Source organism: Dipodomys merriami, unplaced genomic scaffold (assembly GCF_024711535.1).
Source record: "Dipodomys merriami isolate MVZ:Mamm:240054 unplaced genomic scaffold, mDipMer1.0.p SCAF_1298, whole genome shotgun sequence".
Taxonomy (NCBI): Eukaryota; Metazoa; Chordata; class Mammalia; order Rodentia; family Heteromyidae; genus Dipodomys; species Dipodomys merriami.
In genome coordinates, this window is record NW_027202602.1 from 111,929 (window position 1) to 123,240 (window position 11,312).

Sequence of the window (11,312 nt, forward strand, 5' to 3'; positions counted from 1 at the left end):
AGTTTAATCTGAAACCACAGAACCTAAGTTATCGAATTATAAATCTAGTCTCATAGCTGAAGGCCAAGGCTTCCCTCCCCCCAACATCTTCAGAATAGCAGTATTTTCTGTCTCAGGTTTGTTTTCTTTTAAGAATTTGAGAGCAGAAAAGTTTTTAAGCGGGTTTCCTTCAGATCAAAACACAGCAGTGAAATAGACTCCTCATCAAAGTAAAAATAGATTAGTGAAACAGACTCCTTAGAGAAAAGAGGAACCAAGAGCTGGTCGGAAGGGGCCCACATCCCTCAGGGCCCATATCCCTCAGCCCTTTGACTTTGCCCCTTAGGGCATGTTCCTGGATTGATTGGTCAGTGGGTGGGCTTGTGCCACATTGAGTCTCATAATTGGTCTCCCAGTCTCAGAGAATGAGTATGGAATTTTCCTTATTGGATACCCCAACTCAGAGCACAAGTGTGGAAAACACTTTTGATTGGATGGGAGGTAGAGGGAGACTCCCCAGATCATAGAAAGAGTGCATGTTAGCACCTAAAGGTTGTTGGGAACAAGGTGTTCATTCTTTTCTGTGTCATTCATCGCTGAAATGTTGTAGTCAGTTCCATCCATCACCTTTTATCCATAACTACCCAGCTGAAGTGGTTTAACTCCCTCTGAGTAGAATATCTCCATTTGTTACTCACAGGGCACTTTACATTATGGTATCCCATGAACCACTATGCTGATAGAGAGATTGAATGTCTAAATTGCGGTTTTGAAGCAACAAAGCCCGCTGACTTAAACTGGAACACTTACCTTGAATGCAATTTGATTTCTACTTACAGAGGCAAATTCGGTTCTTCTTTGAGCCAACATTGTAAGATACCTTTAGCAAATCTAGGGCAGAGAAATTACTAGACTGTATTTCTAAAGTCAGTTGATGTAGGAACCCTCATTCCCCGAGTGCTTGCATTATGTTCACAGACCTATATTTTGTTGTGGGAAGTAGTTTCGCCTGAAGGTACATTCTGAGCTGCATTCAGGCTGAAGATCATATTTGTGCATCTGAAAGTATGTACTTAGGAATCTAAGCTGCAGATGAAGCAAGTTCTTAGTTGCGGGGAGCCAGGGCGAACGCAATTACAAGACGTAGCCCACTTCCTTGCAGCTTTGAGGTAAACAACTCCATATTAGGCAGTGCTTGGCAGGACCGTGGGTCTTGGGTTTTGCGCATGCGCGAGACACGTAGAGTCCCCAGCCAATCCCGTGGCACCTGGTGACGGTGAAAGGCAGACGACCAATGATAGAACGACCCATGTTCCTATTTCCCTATATAAGCGGCCATGTTTTTGTGCACGGGGGTCTCTCGCTCAAGCTCTCCTACAAACTAGAAGGCTCTCCAATAAAGTGTGATCTGAGAAGACTCCTGGTATGGTGGTCGTTCTTCCTCGCTGGCCGAGAAGGCATTCGCCGCAAGTGGTGCCGAAACCTGGGAACCACGCGAGAGGCCAAACAGGAGCCAGAACTCAACACACAGAGAGGAGACGTCGGTAAGTATCCCTAGGTATGCTGTTTTTTTACTATGGACTATTGGTTGCTTGCATTGTTGCTTCCTTTGTGGTTTGTCTTTCTGGTGGTTCTGCGTTGTGGGAATGACCACAAAGAAGGGGTCTCAAGGAGACCCCTATACCCTACATGTGGAAGGGCAGGACCAAGAACGCAGTGATCCTGTGAGTGACTCAGAGGAAGAAATGTTAGAGGAGGAGGGAGAGCAGCTCGATCCAGCTGATAATGAAGACTTAGAAGAGGCTGCAGCTGAGTATGAGGCAGACAGATATGGGGGGTGGCATCCTCAAACAATAAGTGTACTGCAGCAGCCAGAAAGGAGGAAAGGAGCTGGCCCTCACCTGTCGGCTCCCCCCGCCGTGCCCGCCGGCGGGGCGTAGTCACTTTATAAAAGGAAGCACCTGGTCTCAGCTGGCGGCCGCCTTTCCAGGTTTTGAAAATCCAAATACTAATGAAAGAAATTTTGAGCCGGTTTCCTACTCCCAGCTTAAGGATTTAGTTGAGGCAGTCTGGACTTATGGAGTAACGGATAATTATACCACTGCCCTGCTCCGAACACTGGCCGTCAATGCTATGACGCCCACGGACTGGTTTGAGGTAGCCTGTACCTGTCTTAATCATGGGCAATTCCTCGATTTCCAGTCTATTGTTCAAGACAAGGCTCAAGCCCAATACAGACAAAATGTCCCTGATGGGCACCTGGACTGGACCGTAGATATGCTTCTCGGGCAGGGACCCTATGCTGTAGATCAAACAGGATATCCCTTTGAAGTGTAACGACAAGTGAATACTCTTTTTTACAAATCCTGGCGAGCCCTCCCAAACAAGGGAGAGACGGCTGGCAATCTGACAAAAATCACTCAGGCCCCTAATGAGCCATTTTCTGATTTTGTTGCCTGCATGCTAGAGACAGCTGAGCGGGTGTTAGGAAATCTGGAAACAGCCATGCCATTTGTACAACAAATCATTTTTGAACAAAGAACCAAGGAATGTCAGAGGGCAATTACCCCAGTAAGAACCCAAAGCCTAGAAGCTTGGTTAAGAGCCTGCAGAGAAGTGGGTGGCCCCCTGACCAATGCGGGGCTGGCAGCTGCTGTCTTGTCGGCTGCCAGGGCCGCAAAAGATAATAAAGGAAAAGGATGTTTTCGGTGTGACCAGTTAGGACATTTTAAACGGCAGTGCCCACAAAATGGTGGTCCTGCCGGGCGCTGGTGGCTCACGCCTGTAATCCTAGCTACTCAGGAGGCTGAGATCTGAGGATCGCGGTTCAAAGCCAGCCCGGGCAGGAGAGACCGTGAGACTCCTATCTCCAATAAACCACCAGAAAACCGGAAGTGGCGCTGTAGCTCAAGTGGTAGAGCGCTCGCCTTGAGCTGAAGAGCTGAGGGACAGCGCTCAGGCCCAGAGTTCAAACCCCACGACCGACAAAAAAAAAAAAAAATGGTGGTCCTGCGCAAAACACACCCAGGCAGCCAAGGACCGCAGGAGTGTGTCCTCGTTGTAAAAAGGGGAAGCATTGGGCCAACGAATGCAGATCAGTTAGAGGCAACAATGGACATCCTATCCCCCAAATTATTCCAAACACTGATTCAAAACAAGAGCCAAAAAACGGGGAAAAGGGCCCTCGTCCCCAGGGCCTGAAAATTTACGGGGCATTTCAGACTCCGGCTCCTGGACAGCACCCGCAAAAACCCCCCAGCCAAAAAGAGCAACCTCAGGCTCCGCAGGGTTGGACCTCTGTGCCACCTCAGGACTGGTATTAACACAGCAGATGGGAGTCCAGATTGTGGAGACGGACATGACAGGACCCCTAGATGAAGGCACTGTAGGAATAATTTTAGGACGCTCCTCCTTCACAATGAGAGGATTAATAATTTTCCCGGGAGTGATTGACCCTGACTATACGGGGACTATCAAGGTCCTCTGCCATGTCCCCCATGGAGTGGTGTCCATTTCTCCCGGGGATAGAATCGCACAGCTCTTGCTTTTGCCTTATCTTCATGGCAACTTCCCTGCTAAGGAGATAAAGTGAGGAGATAAAGGGCTAGGCTCCACTGGAGTCGACCTTACATGCCTGTCCATAACTTTAGACCAAAGACCTATGCTAACTCTCCAAGTGGAAGGGAGAAGATTTGAGGGACTGGTGGATACAGGTGCAGATAGAAGCAACATCCAAAGAGGGGAGTGGCCAAAGCAATGGCCAACTCAAAAATTCTCCCAGACCTTGCAAGGGCTGGGCTATGCTGATGCCCTACAGTTAAGTGCAAAAGAATTGACTTGGAGAACAGATGAAGGCCAGGTTGGAAAAATGCAGCCATTTGTGGTAGACGTCCCAGTCAATCTTTGGGGAAGAGATGTGCAGCAACAGCTGAAGCTAACTTTAACCAATGATTACTCTGAGGCCAGTCAGAATATGATGAAACAGCAAGGATTTGTTCCGGCCTTGGGGCTTGGTCGATGTCTCCAAGGACGCAAGGAGCCGATAGAGCCACTTCCTAAGCAGGACAGAAAGGGTTTGGGTTTTTTCTTAGGGGCCTCTGAAAACAAAGCTTCCACTGAAGGTGCGGTACCCATACCTTGGTTAACACAAAAGGCGGTGTGGGTTCCTCAGTGGCCCCTCTCTCGAGAAAAATTGGAAGCGGCTCAAACTCTTGTCCAGGAACAGCTGCAGCTGGGGCATGTTGAACCTTCAGTGTCATCTTGGAATACCCCAATTTTTGTGATTAAAAAGGCCTCTGGAAAATGGAGATTATTACATGACCTTAGAGCAGTAAATGCCCAGATGCAAATTATGGGGCCCATTCAAAGGGGACTTCCATTACTTTCTGCGTTACCTCGAGAGTGGCCCATTTTAGCTTTAGATATTAAGGATTGTTTCTTTTCCATACCTCTTTATGAGAAGGATAGGGAGCGCTTCGCCTTCACCTTACCCTCTGTTAATCATGAAACCCCAGATGCTCACTATCAGTGGAGGGTTCTCCCCGAAGGGATGGCCAATAGCCCCACAATTTGTCAACTGTTTGTGGGGGATGCACTAACCCCTGTTAGGAAAGATTTCCCAAAAGTGTGGATTATCCATTATATGGATGATATTCTGTTGGCTGCGCCCTCGATAGAGATTCTCCATAGAGTGTTTGGGCGGGTGTAAAAAACCTTAGCTGACAAAGGATTGATTATTGCCCCTGAAAAGGTTCAACAGTCTAGTGTTGTTCAATTTCTGGGGACCGTTGTTTCCCCCACTGAGATTAAGCCACAAAAACTTTCCATTCAAATTTGTCATCTTAAAACACTTAATGATTTTCAGCAATTGGCCGGAGATATTAATTGGATTAGGGGATTTCTTAATATCCCTCGGTCAGAGTTGTGACCTTTGTTTGCCATTTTGGAGGGCGACCCTGAAGTCACCTCCTCTAGATCCCTGACACCTTTAGCACTAAATTCCCTACAAAAGGTTGAGGCAGCTTTGTCTAGGGCTCAACTTTCACGGGTTGATTTAAAATTACCTATCGATTTATGTATATTAAAAATGAAAAATTATCCCACGGGGGTTCTTTGGCAAAATGGCCCCTTGTGGTGGCTTCATGGCAATTCTTTGGGAGCAAGAACAGTTCAATATTTTCCTGAATTAGTGGCTAAGCAAGCACTTTTGGGCATAAAGTATTGTTTGATGCACTTTGCAAAGATTCCAGATAAATTAATCATTCCATACACCCGTGAACAAGTTGAGATTTGGGCCGCTACCGTGGATACTTGGGCGGTTCTTGTTTGCTCATTTCCCAATGTAATTGATAATCATTATCCTAAACATCCTTTGCTTGCTATTATTAGTAAAAATTTAGTGTATTTCCCTGTTGTTACTTCAAAGGAACCCCTAGTTAATGCCTTGACCATCTTTACGGATGGATCAGAGTCTGGACAAGGCGCCTTTATTGTTCAAGGACACCAACAACCAGTGGTCCTTCATTTTCGGCCAAATGTTCCGCAGGCTGTTGAATGTTTGATTGTGCTTGAAGTTTTTAAAAGATTTGATCAACCTTTTAACTTGTTTTCTGATTCCTTATATGTTGTAAATGCCGTTGCTTCCCTTGAAGTTGCTGCTTCAGTTAAGCAGGCCAGCACAATTTCTAATGTTTTGTTACAGATTCAATCCCTTATTTTAAACAGAAAACACCCTTTTTATATTGGACATATTCGCGCCCACTCTATGTTGCCGGGCCCGATGGCAAGGTGTAATGCCCTGGCCGATCAGGCAACTCGGGCTGTGGCCCTGGTTGCTGCAGATCCTGTAGAATTGGCAAAGGACTTTCATAGATTTTATCATGTACCCGCAAATACCCTTAGAAAAAGATATAATTTACCCAGGCATGTGGCAAGAGATATTGTTAAAGCTTGTAAATTTTGTGTTACCTTTCTTCATCCTTCCCATGTGGGGGTAAACCCCAGGGGGTTGAGACCAAACGCCCTATGGCAAATGGATGTCACGCACCTGATAGAGTTTGGTAAATTGAAATATTTACATGTGTCTGTGGATACCTTTTCTGGTGTCATTCATGCCACACCTTTGGCAGGAGAAAAGGTGTCTCATGTCAAAATACACTGCTTAGAAGCTTGGGCAGCTTGGGGAAAGCCCCTTAGACTTAAGGCAGATAATGGCCCTGCTTATACTTCCCATGGTTTTCGCGCCTTTTGCGCACAAATGCAGGTTGCCCACACCACAGGATTACCCTACAATCCACAAGGACAAGGTATAGTAGAGAGAGCTAATAAAAGTTTAAAAGAAATACTTCAAAAACAAAAAGGGGGAATTGCTGAGTCAGCGTCCCCCAGGGAAAGACTTTCTCTTGCACTTTTTACCCTTAATTTTTTAATTTTAAATGACAATAACCAGTCTGCCGCAGATCGGCATATGATGGGAAACTCCATGGATATTAAAGACGTGGTCATGTGGAAGGATGTTATCAATAATAAATGGTATGGACCGGATCCGGTTATTACGAGATCCAGGGGAGTTGTTTGTGTTTTTCTGCAGGATCAAGAAACGCCACATTGGGTCCCGAGTCGGTTGACACTACTTGTCAAAGAAGACCAAGAAAAGAAGAAAAATGACTGCGAAATCTCTGATAATGATGATACTACTGATGGTCAAGATCTGCCCCAGCCAGGAGGAACACAGATGGGGGATCCTGTCGGTGTTCCCGAGACCGATGCCAGTCAAACATGATGCCAGACTTTTCCCACGATTATTTGTTATCTTTTAGGTAATTGGACTGGTGAATTTGATGAGATGCTGGATCAGCTGTGGATTGCAATTGTTACAGTGAACTCAACGCGAGTGGACCCCGAATTGGTGGAGGGACTCCAGTCTTGGATCTCCTCTGCTGTTTCCTGGTTTAAAGAGTGGGTGGGAGTTGGGATGTTTTTGGCCTGCTGCCTGGGAGGATGCGTGGTCTGCCTATGGTTGGTCTGTCGCCCCAAACCAGAAGGGACAAGGTTGTTATCTCGCAAGCATTAGCCGCTTTGGAGAGTGGATCCTCACCCCAGATCTAGCTGTTGGCCCTGAGAGGCAATTAAGCCTTACCATTCTGCATAGCCTTAGCACCCCGAGGGATCAGGGGATCCCATTGCACCGGGACAGGTATGCAACTTGCAATTTGGGACAGGGTGAGAGGCAAGTGCACTGCACTTGAGGAGGACCATCTCCTCAAGAAGAGCAAGTCTGTTTGCACGTGGGTTGATGCCGTGCTTTCTCCACCCCTGGAAAAAGGCATTGGACTGGCGGGTCATCCTCTGGGGAGAGGTAACCTGGAACGAAGGCTTTGCATTGTCCTCTTCTATTCAGGGAACAGACCTCTACTCTTACCTGTTGCCAAAAACAAAAAGGGGGAACTGTGGGGAGCCAGGGCGAACGCAATTACAAGACACCGCCCACTTCCTTGCAGCTTTGAGGTAAACAACTCCATATTAGGCAGTGCTTGGCAGGACGGTGGGTCCTGGGCTTTGCACATGCACGAGCCACGTAGAGTCCCCAGCCAATCCCGTGGCACCTGGTGACAGTGAAAGGCAGACGACCAATGATAGAATGACCTGTGTTCCTATTTCCCTATATAAGCGGCCATGTTTTTGTGCACGGGGTCTCTCGCTCAAGCTCTCCTACAAACAATAAGGCTCTCCAATAAAGTGTGATCTGAGAAGACTCCTGGTGTGGTGGTCATTCTTCCTCGTTGGCCGAGAAGGCATTCACCGCACTTAGTAACAGAACAGTATGTTCAATATATAAATGGCAATGACATTTTGATGAACAAATGAAAGAAAAATTATAAAAGCAGTGGTATCAATCAAGTTTCATTGTATTTATTTACTGACTTGTTGAATGATGACCCTTTGTACAACTACTTAAAGGAATATATATATGTATATGTATATATATATGCAATACTATGTATTTTCTGTGAGTGCATATAATCCACAGTCTGTAAGTATCTTGAGGACAGGAGAACTCAAATGACCATAACAATGCAGCTAGTAAAGGATTAGTCTCTTATCTGTTGAAAGCCGAGAGGAAGAAGATTCCAAGAAGATGGAGGCATACTGATAAAAGTAGAATCATGTAATATTCAATCTTTTTATGACTGGTTTATTTCACTTAGCACAGTGTCCCAAAGATTCATCCATAATATAGCACCTGTCACAACATAATTCTTTTTAAGTTTTGAATAATATATTACTCTGTGTATAAACCACATTTGCTTTAGCTATTCATTGGTTGATATCCACTTGGATTGCCTCTATGTTTTGAATATTGTACAAAATCAATATGAGTGTACAAAGATCTCTTCCAGACCTTGCTTTTAGATCTTTAGAGCATATGCCCGGAAATGGAGTTATTGGATCATATGACCATTCTGTTTTCTTTTTATTTTTTATTTTCTGTTATTGGGGCTTGAACTCAGGGCAGGGTCACTGTCCCTGAACTTTTCTCAAGGCTAGTGTTTTACCACTTTAAGCCACAGATCCAATTCCAGTTTTCTGCCTAGGTTGGCTTTGAATGTGTTTCTGCTTGTTCATAAACTACATATGCTCCATAGTTGGTACTCACACAGAAGATCAGATTAGAATTTCTGAAGTTAAGATATAGATTTACATTGCTCTGCATAGGAACATTTATTTGTGAGGAGGAAGAGGAACAAACAGTCAACGTCAGCAGAATCAACATTCTGAACTCTAGGAATGAATAGGTAAAAATTTTAGCAATTTCTTGCAGCTTTGCTTCTGTGATTGGAATTGGCTGTGGCATTCTCAATGGTGATTTTGTTGGGAAGTATAAATCTGTAATTATCACATTGGATCACAGAAGAATTAGGGTTTGGGCTTTGTAAATGTCATTTGGTATTTACACGTGAAACTTTAATTTTGCCTGATATCAATACAACACAAATATCTTTATATGGTTTCTGAGATTTTTATTTTTTTTTACATTTTTATTGTGAAAATACCTTACAGAGGGTTTACAATTATATAAGCAAGGTAATGAGTGCATTTCTTATCAAGCATTGTGGCTTCCTCCTTTGTTTCCCCATCCTTTCTCATCTCCCAGCTTCCAGCCCCCCACTCCCCTCTCACCAAAGTTGTAAACGTCATTTTTTGACATAACATCTTGTATATCTCATTGTTGCATTGAGTCCACTTGTAACCCTATTAAACAATTTTTTCCCTTCCCCTCCACATATTATACCAACATCAAATACATTGAAAACAGGGAATATACCATGGGGAAAATACATACAAAGCAACAAAGAAATCATCTTATAATTATGTGAGAAACAATAGCAAGAAAGAAAAAGCATTTGAATACTTATCCTGAGTTCATTTCACCTAACATAAACTTTTCTGCCCGTTTTGGCTTGTCTGAAACATATACTAGTTATTGCAAATAAGGGAAACCATGGGACCTATGTTTCTTTGGGCCTGGCTTACTTCACTTTATATAATTTTTCCAAGTATTTCCATTTCCTAACAAATGGGAAAATGCCATTCATACAACTCCAAATTTATCAAAGACCTCAGAGTCAAAGCAGACACCCTGAAAACATTACAGGACAGAATAGGAGGTACCCTTGGTCTGAGTTGTTTCTTTCGTTAATTTTGATTCTTCTTACAGCAGGCATTTTAAAAATTAGTGGAAAACTTTAAGACTTTTTTGTGTTTCGTAGTCCCATTTGTACTCAGTAAGCTTAATAAAGAATGAGAATCGAAGAACTAAGTGAAGAAATTGTATCTCCAATCACCTATTCCCTTTCATTAATTACTGGAGCTAAGAGAACCGGCTCCCCAGAATCTGAACTTCCGAATTCAAGAATGAGGTGGGAATAAGACAAGGAAAGAGAGACATAGTAATTTGCACTGGAGTTGCTGTGTTGTCATAATGAACGCCTGTTCTCAGGCAATCTTTTTGAATCCCACAGTTAGCTTTTTTGTGCTTTTCTATTAGTATGACAAAGATAACTGACTTTCCCAGATTTAGAGTTGGAAATGTGTGGGAAACATTCCTTTATGTATGGAATCTTCCTTATGATTGTGTATCATTCACTTTGGCTCTTGGTGCCTTTTCCATCCTTGTTGCAAGTAGGTATTTCTACAAATGGGACGTTGGTTCATCATTTGTCTTTAAATGATTAAGTTATGAGAATTTGGAAGATTGTGTGATTTGCTGTAGAAGTAAGGTATTATGGTTAAGACCCTTTGTTCCATGTTGGCATTTCTTTGTGGAATTTTTATTGGGGTCCTTACACATGGACTCATGTGTAAATAATTCTTCCAATATTACAGTATAATCCAGTAGAGTGAGGCAATTCATTAGAAATTTAAAACATGCCTAAAATTCTTTTAAAATGTACTTTTAAATATAATATCATAAATAAAAGCTTTGTTTTGTTTTTTTGTAATTTTAACATTATTGTCAAGGTGATGTACAGAAGGGTTACAGTTACATAAATAAGGCAGTATAACATTTCTTGTGTAACTTGTTACACCCTCCCTCATTTTTCTTCCTCTTTTCTTGGCTCTCACAATCCCACTGCCCAAGTTATACAGATCATTTCCAACATATTGTCACTTTTGATTTCCTTTAAATAAATATTAGTGCTGTTTCCATCATGGAGCTCCACAATGTGAACACTGGAACACCACGGTTATACCCCTCTGCCTTGCATATATGCGTATATATATCTATATATATATCTATATATATCTATATGTATATGCCTATAATTTGGGTTCATATATTTGTTTGATTATTCATTTGTTTATTGCCAAAACTGGGGCTTGCATATCGTTCTTTGCTTTTTTCCCCTCAATGCTATCCACAGATACACTTCTGGCATTTTGGTGGTTGAAAGGATTTTCTCTGTGGGCTGGCTTTGAACCATGATCCTCAAATCTCACCCTTGTGCTTAGGTAGGATGACAAGTGTGAGCCTACTTCATACTTTGACTTTTCATATCATTGTATTATGCATATATTTCCCACCCAATAACATCCTTAGAAATTTCATATACTTCTAAGAACATCACTTATAATGATTACATGGAAGTCCAGTGCTTATAAATTCCATAATTAATTGAACTGTTTTTATCACTGAACATCTTTGTCGTCTCCAAAATATTAAATGTATCATCAAACTTCTTTTAGATTTTTCATTCTAGTATTCATTTTTTATAAATAGATAAGTGTCTGCTAGTTAGAAATAACCAAATACGATCTTTCTTCTTACATAA